This window comes from Scyliorhinus canicula, chromosome 14 (assembly GCF_902713615.1).
Source record: "Scyliorhinus canicula chromosome 14, sScyCan1.1, whole genome shotgun sequence".
Taxonomy (NCBI): Eukaryota; Metazoa; Chordata; class Chondrichthyes; order Carcharhiniformes; family Scyliorhinidae; genus Scyliorhinus; species Scyliorhinus canicula.
Genome location: NC_052159.1, coordinates 89814596 through 89837669, shown reverse-complemented (window position 1 = coordinate 89837669; position 23074 = coordinate 89814596).

Sequence of the window (23074 nt, the reverse complement as noted above, 5' to 3'; positions counted from 1 at the left end):
AACCTCAGTGAAATGTCTGACCCCTGCCTGAGAGAGAGAGCTGAGCATGACCTGCTGCTCAACGGTGTGATCTAGTGGACCAGAGAGGCTGAATGATACATCTCAGCTATTACTGCATCCTCCAAGGTCAGGGGTCCCAGTGTTTTTCTCCACTTACTGACTAGGTGGACAGACTCATGCATTTTCAGCCCTTGGCATCCTCATAACTAAAGAATGCTGACAAACATGAGGCCTACACATTGCTGTCCGGGGGAGCATGAACCTTCCATGGATGGGGTGTTGCGGAGATGAGGCTGGATGGATCATCAGAGTGGAAGTTGGGAGAGGCATACCCCTGCCATTTTCTCAATGCACAGCAATGAAGCATTGAGTTTGCGCAAGGGTTTGTGGAGCATGGGACCATGACATGACATCACAAAGGTTCTGTATGGGTGAACAAAGTTCAATACAATTGTCCTATTACAATGGTGTCTTATCTCTGCTCGTGCCGAGGTTCATGCATACCCACAAGGTGCCATCATTTCTTAATCTTCCTCACCCTCCTGCTACATCTAGAAGTATACCCAGGATCCACAGCTGAGGCTGAGGTGGCCAGCTGCCTTTCATGCCCTGTTGCCTGAGAAGACCTCGGCGGGTGTCCCCTGAGGTGCCAGGAACTTGAGGGTCTGTGCCTGCTTATGGGCTGCATGGGTATTGCAGTGCGGGGCTGGAGATATGTTGCTCACAAGGCGGGGCCAGCGTCTCCTGGGCGGAAGGCCCCACGTCGCACTCCTGGTGATCGTCTTCCCTTCATGTGCCCGGGGTTCCCTGGCTTTCTCCATGGGATGAAGGGGCAGCCGGAATGAGATCCAGAAGCCCCACCATCCTCTGGTGCTGACATTCATGGATTCCGAACAGCACCTGCACCATGCTGTTGAAGCCCTCCACCATGGAACTCATGGCCTCAGCCATGGATGTCATAAGCTGAACAATGCAGTGCGCATCCTGCACCAAGGTTTCCACTGCAGATACCTCCCTCACAGTGTTGGGCTTGTTGTGTTGGAGTTATTTAATTTTTTTAAATTTAGAGTATCCAATTCATTTTTCCAATTAAGGAGCAATTTAGCGTTCCCAATTCACCTACCCTGCACATCTTTGGGTTGTGGGGGCGAAACCCACGCAAACAAGGGGAGAATGTGCAAACTACACACGGACAGTGACCCAGAGCCGGGATCGAACCTGGGACCTTGGCGCCGTGAGGCAACAGGGCTAACCCACTGCGCCACCGTGCTGCCCTGTTGCGTTGGAGTTATGGCATCATCTCGTCGGACAGATGGTGATGGAATTCCTCCACTCGGCCTTGCAGTCCGCAGAGGAATGCTGTCATCCCTTGTTGATACTCGCATTTCTGCCTTTGTAGCTCCAGCAGCTCTGGGACAGTGAAAGCTGCAGGTGTGTCATCAGCCAGGGTCTCAGCAAAGTACTGGGCTCCGACATCCCTCTGAATGTCGGATCCCTGGGACATCTCTTCTTCCGTCTGCTGTGGATCATCAGCTGTGAGGTGCTTACCAGAGAGTGACCCAGAAGCCTGGCCATTAGTTATTCCCACTGCAGTGTGAGTAATTGCACTCGTGGAGGGTGTGAGTGACAGCTGTGATGCCTCTTCGCTGCTGGCCTCAGAAACGTCTTCCTCAGAGCTGTTCAGGTCTGTGGGCTCCAGCGGGCGGGAGGATGGCCCGGATTTGTCGACTGATTGACCTGCAAGGGAAGTGAGATGCCATTTGTGCATCACAGGGGCAGATTGATGGAAGGAATTAACTCATGTGGGGCTTGCACCATGTTTGCATGCGTTAAAGGTTCTCACTTTTGTCACTTATCCCCACCACATCCTCTGCATAGGTGCAGTCTTACTCCTTGCTGGCCAGCCCACGGGCTCGCTCCTCAATGGCATTAGATAGCTCAGCTCCGGCATGACTCCGACAGGCTGTGCCTGCTCACGGCGGTTATGTTTGAGTTGGTCCTGCAATGAGACAGATAGGGAGAGTGTGGGCGGGAGTCCTGCCAGGGCAGATGGTGATAAAGGCTGGCATGCATGGGAGGTGAGTGAGAGCATGGCGATGTGAGGAGCAAATTATCTACTGGGGGGAACACGGGGAGTGCAGGAGAGGGGGCGGGACAGGCGCCATGACACGTTTTGGGACCTCACGAAGTGGCTGGGAGAGAGATCACAGGATGGTGTGATGAGTGTGTTAAGGGTGCAACGGGAGATATGAGGAGACAGATGTACCCTGGCTGCACAAAAAATGTAATTAACCTTCTTTTGCACTGTAGCTGTGACCTCTTTTGGAGCGAGCTGGCACTCACTATCATGGCCACAACCTACAAGGTGGGGTGGGTGACCTTACTTGCTGGACGTCTGGCTGATCGTGGGATGCCGCACCTCTGCTTGACTCCATCCAGATGTTTGGTGAGGGCTCCCTCAGTCTTCCTAGCAGCCATCTCCCGACTGGACTACGAACAAATGGTTGGGAGTGCTGGGGAGGTTCTGAAGTAGAGTGCCCCACTGATTGCAGAGAATAAATTTTCCTGGGGTGAGTGAATCAGATGCAAGCTACCACAAGCGTGGTGTGAAACACATGGAAAAAAACATTTTGTTAAAGAGGCTGAATTTGCGATGTTTCCCATAGTTCGTGCCGGCGGGATTCTCACGGTTTCCTTGTTGAGACCGACAGTCTCTGCAAAAAGTAGACAGGTTATTAATAAAGAGAAATAAAACTCGATGGAATGCAAAAAGCAAATCAAATGGGAATAGACAAGTACCAGAAACACAACGCACTACTGCCATTCCTCAAAATACATTGGATTGAGATGTGCAAGAACTGTCAAGCCTCAAGACCATCTGAATTTGTAAAGTCAGAGACTTGGGATGGGATTCTCCCTTCTGGGGAATAAGTCACCATGCCGCCAGAAAACGGGCAGGAATCACTCCAGACTTTTTCCTAGAAAGTCCGGAGTGATTCTCCGTCTTCAAAGGGGCTAGCAGGTCCCCGGCATGCGTCCCGCAGCTCTGGCTGCTGGTGGGTGGTGGGCCCTGCAGTTACACCCGCGCAGCTGCACATGCGCAAGACAGCTGGCCATGGGTCCGTGCATGCGCGCGGCGGCTCCCTTCGCGCTGGCCCCGTGCATCATGGTGGAGCCCTACAGGAGCCCGGCGCAGAGGAATATAGGACTCCCAGAATGAGCGCGCCCGCCGATCGGTAGCCCCCGATCTCAGGCCTGGCCACCGTGGAGGCCCCCCCCCTCCGGATTCGGATCCCCCTGCCCCCCCACCAGGAGGGCCCCCGAAGCCAGAACACCGAGGTCCCGCCAGGTGGGACTACATGTGAACCATGCCGGCGGAACTCGGTGCTCACTCGACCCGCTGAGCGCAGAGAATCGCCGCGGGGGCTGCTTTCAACGGCCCCCGACCAGTGCTACGTCGCCCGTGCGCATGCGCCTGGCGGGTCTGCGGAGAATTGCAGAAGTGCCGTCGTACCGGATTTCCGGCGTGAATGGCTAATCTCCACCCACACGCCGGGCGTGATTCCGGCGCAGTGGGTCGGAGAATCCCGCCCTTGAAGTGGGGAAAAGTTCAATGACCTTACAAAAGTGGTGAAGGTCAGTGAATACATCCATAAATGACCACCTTGTGTACACTGCATCACCAATCATTCACACTGCTTAATGCACCCATCACTGATGCATTTGCAATCCGAATTCATATCTAACATTTAGATTTTCCTTCACTTTCCATACTTACCAATGCCATCTGCTTCACACCAACCTCACGCTGCCTCCACTTGCATCCAGCTATAACATGCTCATCAACCAAACACATTGCACCACGTGCAGCAGAGACCAATGGCACGCCTGTAACTCCTGAGTCTTTGGAGGAAACAGTTTTCTGCATCATTGGCATTAAGTGACTGGATGTACAGTTTTGGTCTCCTTATTAGAAACATAACTGTTGCTTTCAAACCCACTCTAACCCCAGGCTTTTAACCCTTAAATTGCTAAATATTTATAATACATTGTGTCTAAAATCTTGCATTCATCACAAACTATAAATTCCAATTGGGTGACTATAACAGAAAATGTATGACTAAAAGTAGGTCCAGAGGCATTAATTTACTGGGGAACAGATTTATCTGGTACAGAAGAGATATAGCATTGTATTAAATTATAGCATAATTAGTTAAATCACTTGATGTAATTATAGATAATTATTCAGTAATGTTATAAAACCTAATTTGTCAAATAAATTGTAGGAAAGATGGTAGGGTGGATAATGTGTACCAGCTGTAGCATGTAGGCAGATCACTAGAGTGATCCACAGTAACCATGACTGAGTAAATGTCTTCAGCTCAGAAAGAAATCATGGGTGGGATTCTCCGACTCCCCGCCGGGTCGGAGAATCGCCGGGGGTGGCGTGAATCCCGCCCCCGCTGGCTGCCGAATTCTCCGGCACCGGAGATTCGGCGGGGGCGGGAATCGTGCCGCACCGGTCGGCGCCCCCCCCCGCTGATTCTCCAGCCCGCGATGGGCCGAAGTCCTGCCCGTTTTATGCCAGACCCGCCGGCCTAAATTGGACTAGGTCCCTTACCAGCGGGACCTGGCGGCGCGGGAGGGCTCCGGGGTCCTGGCCCCAATCTGGCCCCGGGGGTGCCCCCACGGTGGCCTGGCCCGCGATCGGGGTCCACCGATCTGCGGGTGGGCCTGTGCCGTGGGGGGCACTCTTTTCCTACGCGCCGGACGTGTGGGCCTCCACGATGGTGACCCCCACCCCGCGCATGCGTGGGGATGACGTCAGCAGCCGCTGACGGTCCCGCGCATGCGCGGACTCGCGCCGGCCGGTGGAGTCCCTTCGGCCCCGGCTGGCGCGGCGCCAAAGTCCTTCCATGCCGGCCGGCGAGGGCACCAACCACTCCGGCGCGGGCCTAACCCCTAAAGGTGCGGAGGATTCCACACCTTTGGGGCGGGCCGATGCCGGGGTGGTTCACACCACTCCATCCAGCCGGGAACCACTGCCCCGCTAGGTACGGGAGAATCCCGCCCTATTAATGGGAATTGTTTATAGACCCCCTAACAATAGCTACACAGTAGGAAAGGGTATCCATGACATTAGGCTACACAGAAGGAAAGAGTATCCGTCAAGTATTAGGTGGGACTTTCAAGAAGGCCACCACAATAATCATGGGTGACTTTAATCTTCACATCGATTAGACAAATCAGATTGACAAAATTAGCCTGCAGGATGAGTTCAAAGTGTGTTTTCAGGACAATCTCACGGAATAATATGTTCTGGAACGTATCAGGTATCTGGCTATTTTGCATCTGATAATGGATAAAAAGACAAGATTAATTAAATACCTCATAGTAAAGGACCCTCAAGGCAAGAATTATCATAGCATTATATGATTTCACATTTAGTTTGAGAGTGAGATATGTGGATCCATAATGAGTGTATTAAACTTGAATAAAACAATTAAAAAATATGAAGACAGAATTAGCTAACGTGGACTGGATAAATAGGCTATAAACTAAGGCAGTATAGAAGCATGGATAGATATTTAAGGAAATATTTTATATCTCGCCACAAAGATATATTCCATTGAGGAAGAATACTCGAGCAGAAAGATTCACCATCCTGGGTTAACTACAGAAGGGTGCTGTCTAATTGAAAGAAAAGGCATGCAATGTTAGGCCAGAAGATTGGGAAAGTTTTAGAAACCAGCAAAGGGTGATTAAAGAATAATGATAGGAAAAAATTGGAGTATGAGAGAAAACTAGAGAAAAATACAAAAGCAGATGGTAAAAATTTCTCAATGTATATAAAAAGTGGAAAAAGTCGCTAAAGTGAGTGCTGGCCCTATTGGGAATAGAAGATGAAACTAAGGAATTAATATTGGGAAACAAGGAAATGCCGGAGACTTTGCACAAGTAATTTGTAACTGTCTTCACAATAGAAGACACAAGTGCAAAATGGATGTAAAAACTTAAAACAATCATCACTGAAGAAAAAGTATTGTGAATGCCTCAGGACTTATGGTAGACAAGCCCCCTGGATCTGATGGCCTGCATCCTAGCGTCTTAAAATAAGTGGCTTTTGAGATAGTAGATGTATTGGTTATAATCTTGCAAAATTCCCTAGGTTCTGGAAAGGTTCCAGCAGATTGGAAAACTGAAAATGTAATATCCCCGTTCAAGGAAGGAGGGATACAGAAAGCAGGAAACTAGTTTAAAGTCTGCCATTGGGAAAATGCTAGAATTCATTATTAAAGAGATAATTTAGTTTTGCGAAAGGGAAATTGTGGTTGATAAATTTATGAAAAACCTTTTGAATATGCAACAAACACGGTGGATAAAAGGGGTCTAGTAGATGACAATTTGGATTTCCAAAATGCATTCCAAGAGGTGACTAGTAATCTGGAATTGCCTGGATTTGAGGCTTGATACATTTGGACACTTTAACTTAAAATATTAGACATTTTGGCCGGGATTCTCCGCTAACCGGCGGGGCGGGCCGTACTGGCGCGAAGGAGTGGCGGAACCACTCCGGCGTCGGGCCACCCGGAAGGTGTGGAATCCTCCAGCACTGGAAGGGCTGGCGCCGCGCCAAATGGCGCTGAAGGACCTCCGCCGGCCGTCGCGAGTTGGTGCATGCGCAGGAGTGCCAGCATTTTCTGGCGTATTTCCTGCGCATGCGCAGGGGGTTTCTTCTCCGTACCAGCCATGGTGGAGCTTTACAGCGGCCAGCGCGGAGGGAAAGACTGCCACCACGGCACAGGCCTGCCCACAGATCGGTGGGCCCTGATCGCGGGCCAGGCCACAGTGGGGGCCCCCCCGGGTCCGGATCCCCCTGCGCACCCCCCTCCCCTCCCCCCCCCCCCCCCCCCCGAGGAATCTGTAGGCCGCCCGCAGAGCCAGGTCCCACTGGTACGGACCTGGTGTAATCTACACCGGCGGAACTGTCCGAAAACGGGCGGCTGCTTGGCCCATCGCAGAGCAGAGAATCGCCCGGGGGGGGGGGGGGGGGTGTGCATGGGAGGCGGCAAGGCGCATTTCCCACCCCCGACAAAAAACCGGCGCCAGAGAATTCGTCAGCCAACGTCGGGGCGGCGAGGTGGGATTCACACCGCCCCCTGGCGATTCTCCGACCCGGTGTGGCAGTGGTCGGAAAATCCCGCCTTTAAATCAGTCAGATCCAGCAAACTGCCTGATGGGAATTTGAACTTGGCCAAGTTTGAGCACACTGAAACTCAGACAAGCTGCCAAGGCATGTCTGGACCTGCCCTGTCAGTCACCCATCAAGAGACATTTGGCTCTATTTATTTGGTTGAGTAAATCAATCACCTATCAAGAGATAATGAGCTCTATTCATGGATCGATTGTTTTGAGTAAACAAGGTTACATACAAAACATGCGTCAGGAAATGGACCCCTGATGTCCTGCTGGGTAGCCATTAGTGACTCCATTGGATGGTGCCACTCCCACCCTGTTACCTCATCGGCTGGGGGCCGGAGAACATCCTGGAAAGGCACCAGGAAGTTTATAAGATTCAAACGCCCGGACCTCCCAGCAGCGAAGACTCCATGCAGCAGAGACGGAAGGAGGCAACGTGTGAGACCGACCTTTGCAACAAAGAAAGACCCTGAGGTAACGAGACTCAGAGAATCGGACCCACAGCATGACTGAGTTCGCCGGCATGGGGTAGTGTCATGAATCTTGGGACCGTTTAGTAAAATTTTGGGATAGCTTAAGGGTAACTGATTTTTACTGTTTGTTGAATAAAGTTATTGAATTTGGACATTTGAATTGTCCTTTGTTTGCCCCATCAATAAAGACATCTGGGTTAAACTTTTGATTGATACACTGGTTGAAAGTGCCTGAGATTTCACAGACACAACAATGACATATAAAGGTTTTGACACAAGGTAAGAGCTTATGGTGTTGGGTGTGATATCTTAGCAGAGATAAAGGATTGGCTAATTAATAGGAAACCAAAAGTTGGGATAAATGGGTCACATTCCAGATGGCAAACTCTAACTAATAGAGTGCCACTTGGAATGATGCTGGGGCCTGAAGTATTTATGAATGATACTCACGACTTGGATTAAGGTACCAACTATACTGTAGCCAAATTTGCTGATTATATGAAGATAGGTAGGAAAGACTGATGTGAGGAGGATGTAAAGAGTCTTCAAAGGGATCAAGGTAAATTAAGTGGCAGGACAACAATTTGGCAGATGAAGCACTTAGGCAAAAAGAATAAAAAAGCTGGCTATAATTTAAATGGAGAGAGACTGCAGATTGCTGCAGTACCAAGGGACGTTGGTGTCCTTGTATATGAATCATAAAGGTTAAACTGCAAGCACAGTAGGTAATTGGGAAGGGAAATGGAATTGGCCTGTATTGTAAGGGGGGTGGAGTATAAAAGTAGGGAAGTCTTGTTGCATCTGTACAGGACAATGGTGCAACCACATTTTGTGTACAGTTTTAGTCTCCTTATTTAAGGAGGGATATATTTACTTGGATGCAGTTCAGCGAAGGCCCATTAGGCTGATTCCTCTTGTGAGGGCTTTGTCTTATGTAGAAAGGTTGAGCAGGTTGATCCAGTGCTCATTGGAGCTTATAAGAATGAGAGATGATCTTATTAAAACATATAAGATTCTATAGAGGGATTGGGGTCAGGCAGGGTGATTGTGGGCTTGACAGGGTGGACACTGAGAGGATGTTTCCTCTTGTGGGAAGATTTAGAATTTGGGGGCACAGTTTCAAAATCAGAGGTCCCCCATTTAAGATGGTGATGAGAAGTAATGTTTCTCTCAGAAGATTGTTAGTATTTGGAATTCTCTTTCTCAGTGAGCAATGGACGTTGAACAATGAAATATACTCAAGGCTGAGTTGGACAGATTTTTGATTGACAAGAGGAAACCCACGCAGGTAGGGTGGCACAGTGATTAGCACTATTGCTTCACAGTGCCAGGGATCGGTATTCAATTCCAGCCTTGGGTAAAGTCTGGGTGGAGTTTGCATGTTCTCCCCTCGTCTGCGTAGGTGCTCCGGTTTCCTCGCACAGGCCAAAGGTAGGTGGATTGACCATGCTGAAATTGCCAAGTATCCAAAGATGTGCAAGCTAGGTGGGGTTGTGAGGACAGAGAGGGTATGTGGGCCTAGGTAAGATGCCCTTTTGGAGGGTTGGTGTAGACTTGATGGACCAAATAGTCTTCCCCTGAACTGTAGGGATTCCAAAGATTCTAAGGCTGAACAGTTCAATTGTGTGTGTATTACGAGATGTTTATGGATAAATTGATTTTGGATTTTAATGAATGATTTTTCCTGGAAGGATGTTGCATAGTAGTGGGCTGGGAAGGTTGGGAAATGTGGAGTAACAGTTATGTAGGGATGAAGAAGAACGGAAGAATGTGATTAGCTGCTTGCAGACAGCCTATTAAGAGTGATGGGGCTCCTGGATGCCTCCTCCTTTCCATTCCCTACCTACCTTCTCCTTTTTCCTCAGCAGCGTTAGCTGAATGATGAAGACATTGCACATATGCAATTTGCAAAATAGCATAAAGGTAAACAGCATTTTACACATTTTTGTGATGCCAATTACATTATGTAGCTGTTTAGTATACATCTTTATTAAAAATGTATTGCATTTTGTGTTTTATCAGCTTTGATGTTTATTCAAATTCTAAAAGTGGCAATCAGCAGCAGGAAGGTAGCACTCTATCTCTTTCAACTGTGTATGAGCCATACTATATTATGCATGCATATATTAATATTCATATTTCAGCGATTACTGTGGCTCTTTGAGTTAAAACATGGAAAGAGGCTTTCACATGATCGTTACAGGGAATGAAATTTATGATGAAAGAAATTTGTATTGTTATTTCTGGCTGAATAAATTAAAAGAAAAAAGACATGCGTTATACTGCATTTTCCTTGACCACTGGATGTCCAAAAATACTTTATAGCCAATGAAGTACTTTTTCACTACAATCATGATTGAAACATGGGAAATAAAACAGCCAATTTGCTCCCTCAAACACCAGTGTGATAATGACCAGGTCATTTGCTATGTAATAAAAACAGAAAATGCTGAAAATCGACATGTCAGGCAGCATCTGTGGAGATAACAGAGTTAATGGACTGCTCGATAGGCTGGGATGCAGAAGATGGGTGCCCTCCCTCGAAGTTGGTGGTCTTCTGACTTCCGGGCCCCCTTTCGCGTTAATTAGATCCATTGACCCACAAATATGTTACAGTACAGAAAGAAATCATTCAGCCCATTGTGTCCGTGCCAGCCAAAAAAGAGAAAAAGAAGCTATTTTAATCATTTTAATCACACTTTCCAGCACCTGGACTGTAGCCATGTAGGATATAACATTTCATTGGGCTTGATAATTCCCTGGGCAGGTTTGAGGCCTTCACGAAGGGTGGGTTTTCCGAACTCCGAGCTCATTAATTTAAAGGGCTCCCTGGCATGGGATAGTGTCAGGGGACCCAGAAAAATGCCTGGACTAATCACATTTTGCAGTATAATTTGTACTTCAGTACCTTAGAATCGCTACAGAATCCATACAATTCCTGCAGCACAGTGAAAGGTCATTCAGCCCATTGAATCGGCACAGACCCTCAGAAGGAGCCCCCTACCTAGGCTCTTTGCCTACTCTATCTCTGTTAGCCCACCGAGCTTGCAAATCTTTGGACTGTGGAATGAAATTGGCGCAACTGGAGGAAACCCACGCAGACACAGGGAGAATCTGCAAACATCACACAGGCATTCACCCAAGGCCAGAATCAATCCCTGGTCCCTGGCATTGTGAGGAAGCAGTGCTAACCACTGTGCCACCCTTCGCTTCCAGGCTTCTATGAACATAGAACATAGAACAGTACAGCACAGAACAGGCCCTTCGGCCCTCAATGTTGTGCCGAGCCATGATCACCCTACTCAAACCCACGTATCCCCCCTATACCCGTAACCCAACAACCCCCCCTTAACCTTACTTTTTTATTAGGACACTACGGGCAATTTAGCATGGCCAATCCACCTAACCCGCACATCTTTGGACTGTGGGAGGAAACCGGAGCACCCGGAGGAAACCCACGCACACAGGGGGAGGACGTGCAGACTCCACACAGACAGTGACCCAGCCGGGAATCAAACCTGGGACCCTGGAGCTGTGAAGCATTTATGCTAACCACCATGCTACCCTGCTTCCCCAAATGGTATTTCACCATATGGTGAATGTTTATTATTTTGAATTCTGCACTCTGCAAAATCTGAGCAGAGGTAGTATTCTTTTGTAACCTCAACAGGTTTCCCATGTAGTTGCATGAAGGATTTGTCTAGTTGTTGTATGTGATGGCACAGTAGCACAGTGGGTAGCACTGTTGCTTCACAGCGGCAGGGACATGGGTTCGATTCCAGGCTTGGGTCACTCTGTTTGGCGTCTGCGTGTTCTCCCCGTGTCTGCGTGGGTTTCCTCCGGGAGCTCCGGTTTTCTCCCACAAGTCCCGAAAGACGTGCTTGTGGGGTGAATTGGACATTCTGGATTCTCCCTCTGTGTACCTGAACAGGTGCCTGAGTGTGGCGACTAGGGGATTTTCACAGTAACTTCTTTGCAGTGTTAGTGTAAACCTACTTGTGACACTGATAACGGTTATTATTATTTTGTTTCCCTTAGAAATGTCTGTAATATTGGAGTGAGGGGATGGACAGGGAGAAGGGCAATATCAGCTCTTTGATTAAACGAGAACTCCCTCAGTGCCCTCCTATGTGCAATGTCCAAACTATGTGATCAGCTGATGCCTACTGGTGGGAAGAGGAGGAAACTGAGCCAAACACATGCTCTCTGGGAGGAGGTGTCCAGGGAGGTCAGCAGTACTGGGCTCATCAGATGAACATGATCTCAATGCCAGAAAAGGCTCATGACCTCAAGAGGGTGGCCAGAGAAAGGCCTCAGTATGTGTGTATAGGATGTGCTTGTGAATGTAGAAGGAAAGTGGGTTAAACTGGAGGTCTAAGGCAGCATGATGCAACAAGGGTATAGTTGTGTTACGGGTGACTTGTCAGCTCTCAACAATGGCCAAGAGGTTGAACCAGGACCATAACATTTTTACATTTTAAGACGGTGCGGAAAGATCGATTCATTCCAGGAGTGATAATGTAAGAAATAGGGCTTGGTTATTTTATAAACAAACTTCGGGGGATGGCGAAAAAGGGGAAAACATTTATAGACTGTATAGTTGATTGCTGGGAAGTATGTTTCCCAGGTGTTTATGTGTTGTAACCTGTTTTGATACATGTTGGTAATAAAATACATTTAAGGTTTTTTTTTACAAACTTTATTAAAATAAAACATTTAAACTTGAACCCTAACAATAACAGATTACATGCAATTTCTTAAACTTAACACACTGGTTCCCATTAAACAACACTGTAACAGAACATTCAGCTCTCATACCACTTTCATAGGACGACAAATGCAATACTTGTATTTACAAAGGAATTTTTCCTCTGGCAGGGACATTCGTTCTGAACCCTTTTTCCTAAGCCTACCTTGATGGCAACTTTCATGACCTTCTCAGTCGATTTCTAAAGTCTGCTCCCTCTCTTTCTAAGCTCCACCCAGCCCTTCACACAAAAGAGCCATGCTATTGATATGCAACTAACTTCCCATTGGGGGACACAGGAGCCATCAGATTCTGTAATGGACTAATAGTTATCAGACAGGAATGTTTTGAAGGACAATGGATTTTGAGTAATCCACCTTTGCTGGACTGAGCAATCCTGTATATTCCCACAACGAGTTTAAGTCTGAATGGAACAATGTAATTTATGTGGGCATATGCCTCTGACTTTGTTCTAGCAGGTTTTTTTCACCATCCGTCTGTTTAACCTCTAAATTGCCTGCTACATTGCGGTCTCATTTCTGGACCAAATTTCCTAATATCTCCCTCACGTGACAGCTGTCAGCAACAATGTCATTCGTACTTTTAAAGATTTGGTTCAGTTGGAAGGTGGGGGTATTGGCAGAATGTGTAGATGAGGGATGAGCACAGCATCCAGGATGGCAGGCACCTTACTAATAAAGGGTCAATGGAGCATGCCACGTAATTAGCTGGAAAACTTCATGGGTACAATCTTACACATCTTTTCATGAGAAGCGAGCCTGCAATGCCTGCATATGAAGCCAGGCAGGCAGAGGTGATCCTTGTTCTTTAGCATCATTTAAGAGGCATCTAGACAGGTATATGAACGGGCGGCAACAGAGGGAAGTAGACCGTGGAAAATAGGAGATAGGTTTAGATAAAGAATCTGGATCGGCGCAGGCTGGGAGGGCCGAAGGGCCTGTTCCTGTGCTGTAATTTTCTTTGTTCTTTGTTCTTTGAATCCATTTGAAGAGGAGGCGTTGATGCTCACTGACACAGAACTCTCCAGGGCTATTGGCAAAAGTGAGATTAGTAGAGGTACTGGGTCTGGTGAGATGGCAAGAGGTACAGATGAAGATAAAAGGGTGACATACAAGTGGGAGGTGAATGGAGGGCTGGCATGATTCAATGAACCCCATTAATATAGTTCAGACATTAAAACCGTGTAAAGCTTCATTATTGGAAACTTTAGATGATTGTTCAAATGCGTCGTGTTTACAGAATCTCATCTCTCATGTTGGACATGTGTAATGTTGCAGAGTTTATTGTCCTTCCGCTAATGTGGCATGGTCTGTAATGCCCACTAACACCCTGCATAATGTCTCTCTGTCACAGATGAAGACTCTTCCACTGCTGCCATGCCATCAGACTTATGAGGGAGCTTTACAGTCACACGTGCAGCTGTAGTCAGTGTGGTGGAACAGGCTGTAGACACTGGAGGGGTGTCCGGGGTGAGTCAGAGACTGTTTTTAAGTCGAATGTTGAGTATCTGGAGTCATCCGTAAGGCAGCAGATGCTGGGTATACAGTGGGAGGTGTGTGAAGATTTGGGCGGGTATAGCAGAGGGTTTGGGCATGTGGCCCAGACTGTAGAGGTACCCATTCAGGCCATGTGCACTGCGATCACCCACATTTCAGAGCACCAAGCATCCTCCATAGATAGACTAAATGGTGATAAGTGAGTCATCAATGGTGGTGAACTATTACGCAACTAACCGGGAAATGTGTCTCCACAAATATCCCCATCCTCAATTGTTAGGTGAGCCCAGTACGTCAGTACAAATGATAAGGCTGAAGGATTTGCAACAATCTACAGCCAGAAATGTCGAGTAGATGATTCATCTCGGCCTCCTCGTCAGATCCCTTGCATCACTGATGCCAGTCTTCAATCAATTCAATTCACTTCACTTAATATCAAGAAACAATTGAAGGCACTGGATACTTCAAAGACTATGGGCCCTGACAACATTCCAGCTGTCGTTCTGAAGACTTGTGCTCCAAAACTAGCCAAGCTGTTCCAATGCAGCTACAACCCTGGCATCTACCCTCCAAACTGCCCAGGTAGGCCCTGCCCATAAAAAGCAGGACAAACCCAACACAGCTGATTTTTGAGGCCTTAGCAGGTTTAATTGGGCGCAAATTAGGAGCTGAGCTGGACCGAGGCTCGTGCCCTTTCCTGAGCTACTGGAAATGGATGGTGCCAGAATTCATTTATGAAACGTAAGTGTCGCTTGCAAGGCCAACATTTATTGCCCATCCCTAATTGCCCTTAAGAAGGTGGTGGTGAGCTGCATTCTTGAGCCGCTGCAGCCCATTGTACACCCACAGTGCCATTGGGCAGGGTATTTCAGGGATTTTGATCAAGTGACTATGAAGGAATGACAACATAGTTCCAAGTTGGATTCCATCCAATTTGGATGGGAATGCGAAGGTTGTGGCCTTCCCATGAGTCTGCTGCCCATGTCCTTCTAAGCAATAGAGGTCGTGGCTTTGGAAGGTGCCGTTAAAGGCCCCTTGGTGAGCTTTTGCAGCGTATCTTGCAGATGGTCCACACTTCTGCTACTGTGTGTCAGTGGTGGAGAGAATGAATGTCAAAGTTGGTGAATGGGGTGCCAATCAGTGGGCTGCTTTGTTCTGGATGGTGTTGTACTTCTTAAATGTTTTGGGAGCCACACTCATCCGTCCAAGTGGAGAGTATTCCATCACACACCTGAGTTGTGTCTTGTAGATGGTGGACAGGCTTTGGGGAGTCAGGAAGTGAGTTACTCGCTGCTTATTTCAGAGTCTCTGACGAGCTCTTGTAGCCACAGCATTTATATGGCTGGTCCAGTTCAATTTCCAGTTAATAGTAATCCCGAGGATGTTGATCGTGGGGATTCAGCATTGGTAATGTTATTGAATTTCAAGGTGAGATGATTATTTCTCTCTGATTGGAGATGGCCAATGTGTTGTGCGAATGTTTGTTTGAGGTGCTCGCAGAGGAGTGAGGAGGCATTGACTGGAAATTGAATGAAAACATCTTGGTAACTTTTGAGAAAGCATATGCATACTTACAAAAGTTCTTCCTGTGGGCACCAACCAGCTGCACATTCAGGGAGTGGTAGGCCTTTCAGTTGATCACAGAATCACAGAATAATACAGTGCAGTAGAGGCCCTTCAGCCCATCGATCTGCACCGACGCATGAAAGACACCTGACCTGCCTACCTAATTCCATTTGCCAGCACTTGAATGTTATGACGTGCCAACTGCTCACCCAGATACATTTCATAGGATGTGAGGTAACAAACTTCTAACACTTTCTCAGGCAGTGCATTCTAGAATGTCACCACCCTCAGAGTAAAAACATTTTTTCTCAAATAACTCCTAAACCTCCTTCCTCTCACCTTGAACTTATGTCCCCTCGTAACTGACCCTTCAGTTAAGGGGAACAGCTGCTCCCTATCCACCCTGTCCATGCCCCTCTCCATGAACCTCTCCAGTCTTCCAGTGGGTGTCATAATGGAACATGAGTGTAGCCAATGGTTCTCTGAACTTTGGGTAATATGGTGAATTTTGCAACACCAGCGAGCTACGGAAGTCCCATCAATGGGACATTTAATGTTGTCTCCAGCCTTGGTGAACAGGGCCTCTGTCACCATGGTAATGCAGTGATGTGCAGCCAACTGTGAGATGCCGCAAAAATCTGCAGTTGAGCTCTAAAATGACCCAGCAGCAAAGAAATTCAAGGCCACAGTAACATTGACTGCGACTGGCAGGGCTCAGCTATCTGTGGTGTGAGGTGTGAGCTCTTCATTGACAAGGGCACAGATGCCTGTGATCACCTGCCTCAAGCATTGCAATCTCCTGCTGCACTGGCTATCCTTCATGTCTAAGTGACTTTCCCTGTTCCAGTAGATTCAGTGCTCAACATAATGCCCTGCCGCCTTCTCCTGCTTAGCCTCATCCCTCTGCTGTGCTCCTGATGCCTACAGTCTTTTCTTTGTCCTACATGCAGTTGCATGGAAAGCCTCTATGTGCGATGGTGCAGTGACCATTTACAGGAGCACCCTTGATCAGATGATGTCTAAACAGTCTGCTTCAATGGTCAAGTAACCAGTCCAAAAGGACAGCACGGTGGCACAGTGGTTAGCAGTGTTGCCTACGGCGCTGCGGACCCGGGTTCGAATCCCGGCCCTGGGTCACTGTCCGTGTGGAGTTTGCACATTCTCCCCGTGTCTGCGTGGGTTTCACCCCCACAACTCAAAGATGTGCAGGATAGATGGATTGGCCACGCTAAATTGCCTCTTAATTGGAAAAAATAATTGGGTACTCTAAATTTTTAAAAAAAGTAACCAGTCCAAGCCAGGAGATAGTCAGCTTCTGAAGTAGCATAGACCTCTTTCCTCCTTTTTTGGTGAGATCCTCTAACCTCTCAGTCGATGGAGTTAACATTTTCAGCTTCCTCTGACTCACCTCCATTTCCATTCATGACTTCACTCACTGAGTGCAATTACTGATGTCTCTCGAATCCAGTCTATTTCCGAAAAAGTATTGTACAGTTTCAATTTGGGCCTTTTAATAAGGCCTTAGCAGGTTTAATTGGGCACAAAATAGGAGCTGAACTGGTCTGAGGCTGGTGCCCTTTCCTGAGCTACTGGAAACAGATGATGCCAGAACCTCCATCTGTGCTGCTCGGTGGCCATTTCTTTCTCCATTTCATCTCAATTCAGGATGAGAAAATCTGGCCTGTGTTTACTCTGTCAAAACCTTTCATCATTTTAAAGATTTATATTCAGTCACTCAATCTTCAACCTTCTCTTTCCAAGAGAAAAAGAGGCATAATCTTTTCATCCTTTCCTGAAGGGTGTAGCCCCACATTTTGGGTATCATTCAAGTTGGGATGGGCTGTGACCTCAGGGGAATGATGTCCCCATGCACTGCTAAGATTAGATCACCATGAGATTGGTTAGCCTTACTCTGCTGCTATTTGTGTAGTTGTGATCATAGTCCTGTTTACTACAGGAACCACAATGTCAGGCATGGCTGGTATGTGCTTGGCTGAGTGTTATAACCCCCATAAGACCAATGGGGATGATCTGATTGATTTCCCTGTGGGGCTTGTGGAGTCTGAGCTCCCCCGCTGATGGACGGAGGCCCAATAGCGAGTTTGTTAATTCCTCGAGATAAATGACAGCCCAGGAAGGAGCCGGCACCTCCGGATGGTCCTGGCTGGGACTTGGACTCTTGCTTAGTTGCTGTATCTCCCACCCATGAGTAGGAAATAAATGAATTTTGACTCACCTTTTCAGGACTCTTCATTGACTACAATACCGAGGAATCGATGTTTCAAAGCTACCATCTGTAGATTTATGACTGAACACTTCAAAGTCAGAATCCTCTTGGAAAGTGGTGGGGGTTGCTTGTTTGAGAGATTCCGTGAGTGAGTCTTGGGAAATTGCTGCAGTTTATCCTGCAGGTAACGCACATTGCAGGCAGTGCCTACCGAGGTGGTGGAGGGAGCAGAGGTTCATGATGGCGGATGAGCTGCTGATCAAGCAGGCTGCCTTTTCATTAGCCTCTTGGGTGTTTTTGCAGATGTACCCATCCAGACAGGTGGAGGACTTTGCAACACACTCATAACTTCACCTGCTTGCAGGTGGTGGAGAGGCTTGAGGCGATTAGGAGGTGAGTCGCTTGCTGCAGAAACACCGGGCGCGATTCTCCCAAAACGGGAGAAATCGTAAGGCTGGCGTCAAACCTGGGCCCGCGCGCCCCTTCCCGACCGGGAACCGATTCTGGTCCCCGGTCGGGGCTAGCAGCCCGACGCCGCAAGCTCCGGCATCACGGGCTTAACGAATTTCGTTAAGCCCGCTTGCCGGAGTTAGCGCCGGCTGACGCGTCATATGACGTCAGCCGCGCATGCGCGGATTGGAAGACTCCAACCCGCGCATGCGCGGATGACGTCATCGCGTATTTGCGCGAAACCCGCGCATGCGCGGGCCGGGATGCCCCTCAGCCGCCCCGCGAATGGATACTGCGGGGCGGCGGAAGGACAAATAGTGCGCGGGCATCGGGCCCGCGATCGGCGCCCACCGATCGCGGGCCCATGGCACCCTTGGCACGGCTGTGGTACTGCCGTGCCAATCGGTGCCATGGTTATAAAAAGCGAGTTGTTCCCGCCGTTTTTACGAACGGCCAGACCAGGTCTGTTTGCCGTTCGTAAAAACAGCGTAAAGGGTTGGGACTTCGGCCCATCAAACAGCTGTGAATCGCTGCCGGCCGTAAAAAAACGGCGGCAGCGATTCGTGTCGGGAGTTGGGCGGGGGGGGGGGGAGAATAGCGGGAGGGCGGGAAAAATGTCGGGAAGGCCCTCCCGCTATTCTCCGACCCGTCGTGGGGGTCGGAGAATTTCGCCCACCAAGCCTCTGACCTGTTCCAGTAACCATGGTATTTCTGTGACTCATAGGAACCAGAGTGGTCCATTGAGCTTCTTGAGCCTGTTCCCCCATTCAGTAAAACCACAGCTAATCAAACTCCTTCTCCTCACCTTAGCTTTATATCTCGTTGTACCTCTGGCTCACAAAAGTCTACTGCTTATTTTAAGAGAAAGTTCCACACTTTAAGCATCCTTTACATGAAGAAATGTTCCTCACTTCTCTCCTGAATTTCCTGGCTTCCATGTTAATGTTATTTCTCCTTGTCTGAGATAGCTGCTGTAAGAGATTCCCTCAATGTACCCTATAAATTGCTTTCAAAATTCTAAAAACTTGAATCTGGTAATTAGAGACCTGTTAATCTAACATCTGTTGTGAGAAAGGCATTGTAATCTATAGTTAAGAACATTCCAAATTTCCTGTAATCTATAAAGTCACCCTTTAACCTTCTACATTCCAGGGAATTTATACCTGATTAATGTAACCTCTCCTCATAATTGGTGCACTGGTAACATTCTGATAATCTGCACTGCACTCCTCCCAAGGTCAATATATCTTTTCTAAAGCGTAGTGCTGTGAACTGTACATAATACTCCAGTTGTTGTCTAATCAAGGTTTTGTAAAGGTGTAGCGAAACTTCCTCTCCTTTATATTCTAGTCCTCTGGTTATAAAGTATAATGTACAATTTGCCTTTATAATTATTTTAATTATAACATTTTAGTGTCTATATATATGGATATTTAAGGAACTGATAAGGTGGATCAGGCTTGTGCCTTTATGGATGGAACCCCTTCCTCCAAGCCAGAAACTCTGGGTTTAAGTCCCACTCCACAGAGGGAGTGTTCACAACATGTCCAAGCAAGTTTTTAATTAGTCTGCGAATCCTATCAACAGGGCAGGGAGTAAGATCAGAAGAGATCTCTGATCATCCCCCTGCTTAATGTAGACTGGTGCGCCTCAAGATTTAATCACTGATTTCTCCTGAAACAAGGGAAAATAAATGCCTATGGCCCCTTGCGGACGATGGCTAATTATGGACAGAATAAGCAGTTTGAAGAATCCATAACTGGGGTGCAACCCCCAAAATTAGAATCAGGGCTGGGATTCTCCGAGCCTGTGCCGGCTCGGAGAATCGGAGTTGATGCCGAGACGAGCCGTGACGCCGGGACGCAATTCCCGGACAATCGCAGCCAGCCGCGCGTGCTCGGTCGACACGGCGCTGGTCGGGGGCCACTGAAAGAGGCTCCCACAGCGATTCTCTGCTGTCGACCAGCCGAGTTCCTGACGTTGTGGTTCTAACATTGTTCCACCCATTAGGGAGCTCGGACCCACATCCGTGGTGGCTGTCCTGGTTGGGGGGCAGGGGGAATCAGACTCCGGTGGGGGGGGGGGGGGGGGGCCTCCATGATGGCCAGGCCCGTGATCAGGGGCCACCAATTGGCGGGTGCGCGTGATCCAGGGGGGGCCTATCTTCTTCCATGCTGGCCTGCTGTGTGGCTCCGCGGACCCAGCGTGGAAGTGGCCGCCACGCACATGCGTGGACTCACGACTGGCAGTGCAGGGCAGCGTATCAGTGCCGGCGCAACATGCAGCACTCCGGCACCATGCTGACCCCCTGTGGGCTACGGAATCACTGGGCCAGGAGGCCAGTTGACACCGGCGTGGAACACTCTGGTGTTTACGCTGGCTTCAATACGTAGCTGCGATTTTAGAGAATCCCGGCCCAGATATTTCAGGAGCGATGTTAGGAAAAACCTCTATTTCTAAGAGGGGGTGTGGGAACTCTGTTATGCAGGTGGCAATTGATGGCATATCAATTTTAAATTGGAGACTGCTAGATTTTTTTTAAAAATTTAGAGTACCCAATTAATTTTTTACAATTAAGGGGCAATTTAGCGTGTTCAATCCACCTACCTTGCACATCTTTGGGTTGTGGGGGCGAAACCCACGCAAACGCGGGGAGAATATGCAAACTCCACACGGACAGTGACCGAGAGTCGGGATCTAACCTGGGACATCAGCGCCGTGAGACTGCAGGGCTAACCCACTGAGCCACCGGGCTGCCCAGATTTTTGTTAAGCAATGGTGGTAAGGGATATAGAGAAATACAGATTTATAGAGAAATACAGCACAGAACAGGCCCTTCGGCCCATGATGTTGTGCCGAACTTTTGTCCTAGGTTAATCATAGACTTTTGGACACTAAGGGCAATTTATCATGACCAATCCACCCAACCTGCACATCTTTAGACTGTGGGAGGAAACCGGAGTACCCGGTGGAAACCCACGCACACACGGGGAGGATGTGCAGACTCCACACAGACAGTGACCCAAGTCGAAATCGAACTTGGGACCCTAGAGCTGTGAAGCAATTGTGCTACCGTGCTGCCCTTAAATTATGGGCAAGGGATATAGATCACAGATTAAATGGGTTCTCACTGAATGGTGGAACAGGCTTGAAAGGATAAATGCATGTTCCAGTCCCTACATTTCTTTTCCATGTTGGCTTTTTCTAATCAATTCAAATTTTTCTGACTGCTCAGTACACATTTGTTCTGTAATTACAGATTCCAATATTTTCCCCACAACAGACAACAGATGTTGGAGTAACAAGTCTTTAATTTCCTGGTTTCTGCCTCTCATTTTTCTTAAATAATGGAATTATGTTCCTAATTTTCCAATCTAAAAAGACAATTCATGAACCAAGAGAGCCCATAGAAGATTAATTTCTTCACGTACTTCCTTCGAAAACATTGTGTGGAAATCATCCGATCCTGGGAACGTGCCAGTTTTTCATGCCTTTTTTTTCAATATAATTTCCTTGTTTACATTGACTGTAATCCAGTCCTGATTCATTATTAGTCAGGCAAAACCTACACCATGAAGCCTGATACAAAGGCCCTAATCATTATGGGGAGGTGAGGAGGTAGTGGAGGTGCATTCCGTTTCACGAGAAGGAAACCCAGATGAATGGGTTTCTTTCAGGTGCTACCATAATTACCATTGTGAACAGATTGCTAGATTTTGAATCTGTTTCCCAATTCCTTGGACAATCCGGTTAGATTGCGAGGCTGTCTGGTCGGTAGGAATTTTGCTGCTGGCTATACGTCACTCCAGGTCAGTCAGAAAATAGTTGTGTATTCATGCCTGCACAGATGCAGAACTTCACTGCCTGAGCTTCTAACTTTTAATGTTCGGTGCATGTGGGCAGAAGTGTATTAAAAGCATACCACGTTTGGGGGCTTTTAAAATGTTTTGAATTGAGTTGGTGTTCTGCTACACAAGGTGTGAATTCACTGACATGAGCAGCCTCTCACAACTGGACCTTAATTTGCTTGGTGTTAAATCAGGAACAAACTCTCAAATCAAGCAGTCAGCTCCACATTGATGTGCATCTAAAACTATCTCGCAATAATGTAAAGTGCATCGAATTGAAGCCTACAACTCCAGAGTTCAATTCCTGAGAAGTGCCACTTTAACTACTATATACGTTTGTAATATAAATGATTGCATGCTAGCTGAGCATTTCCTCATTTGGGGAAAAGTATTTCTAGATCTGTTTTGTGTTTATTAATGAAGATGTCAACAGAGTCAGGTTTGTTGTCAAGGTAATGTATGTCATTGAATTAAAATTGCCTCACAGATAGTTAATAAAACCGTCAATTTTGAAAGCTGACTTCTATTTAGAATAGTTTTGGAAGAGGATCAATCAGATTTATTCACTACTATGCATTGCTTTAGTCATGCACTCCATTTTATTATTTGGACAATAGTTCAAGAGTCAACAGGATGTCTGCTGCGCCTCACAATTTCTGAAGACCAAGGGCTGTGCCTCTTTTACCGACAACCAAATTAGCTTTGCTGCAAGCAGAACCTAGTACAACAGCCACTACTTGCCACAACAAATCACATCAGAATTCTACCAGAAAACCTTTCCTACAATGAAAAGTGGTTGAAGCTGTGGAATATAGTGTTTGAAGAGACAAGGGGCAAAATTCTTCCCGACCCGGCGGGGCGGGGGGTCCCGGAGTAGCGGAGTGACGCCAACCACTCCGGCGTCGGGCCTCCCCAAAGGTGCGGAATTCTCCGCACCTTTAGGGACCAAGCCCTCACATTGAGGGGCTAGGACCGTGCCGGAGCAGTTGGCACCACGCCGACTGGCGCCAAAACCGGCACAACAGCCCTTGACGCCCGCCGCCCGG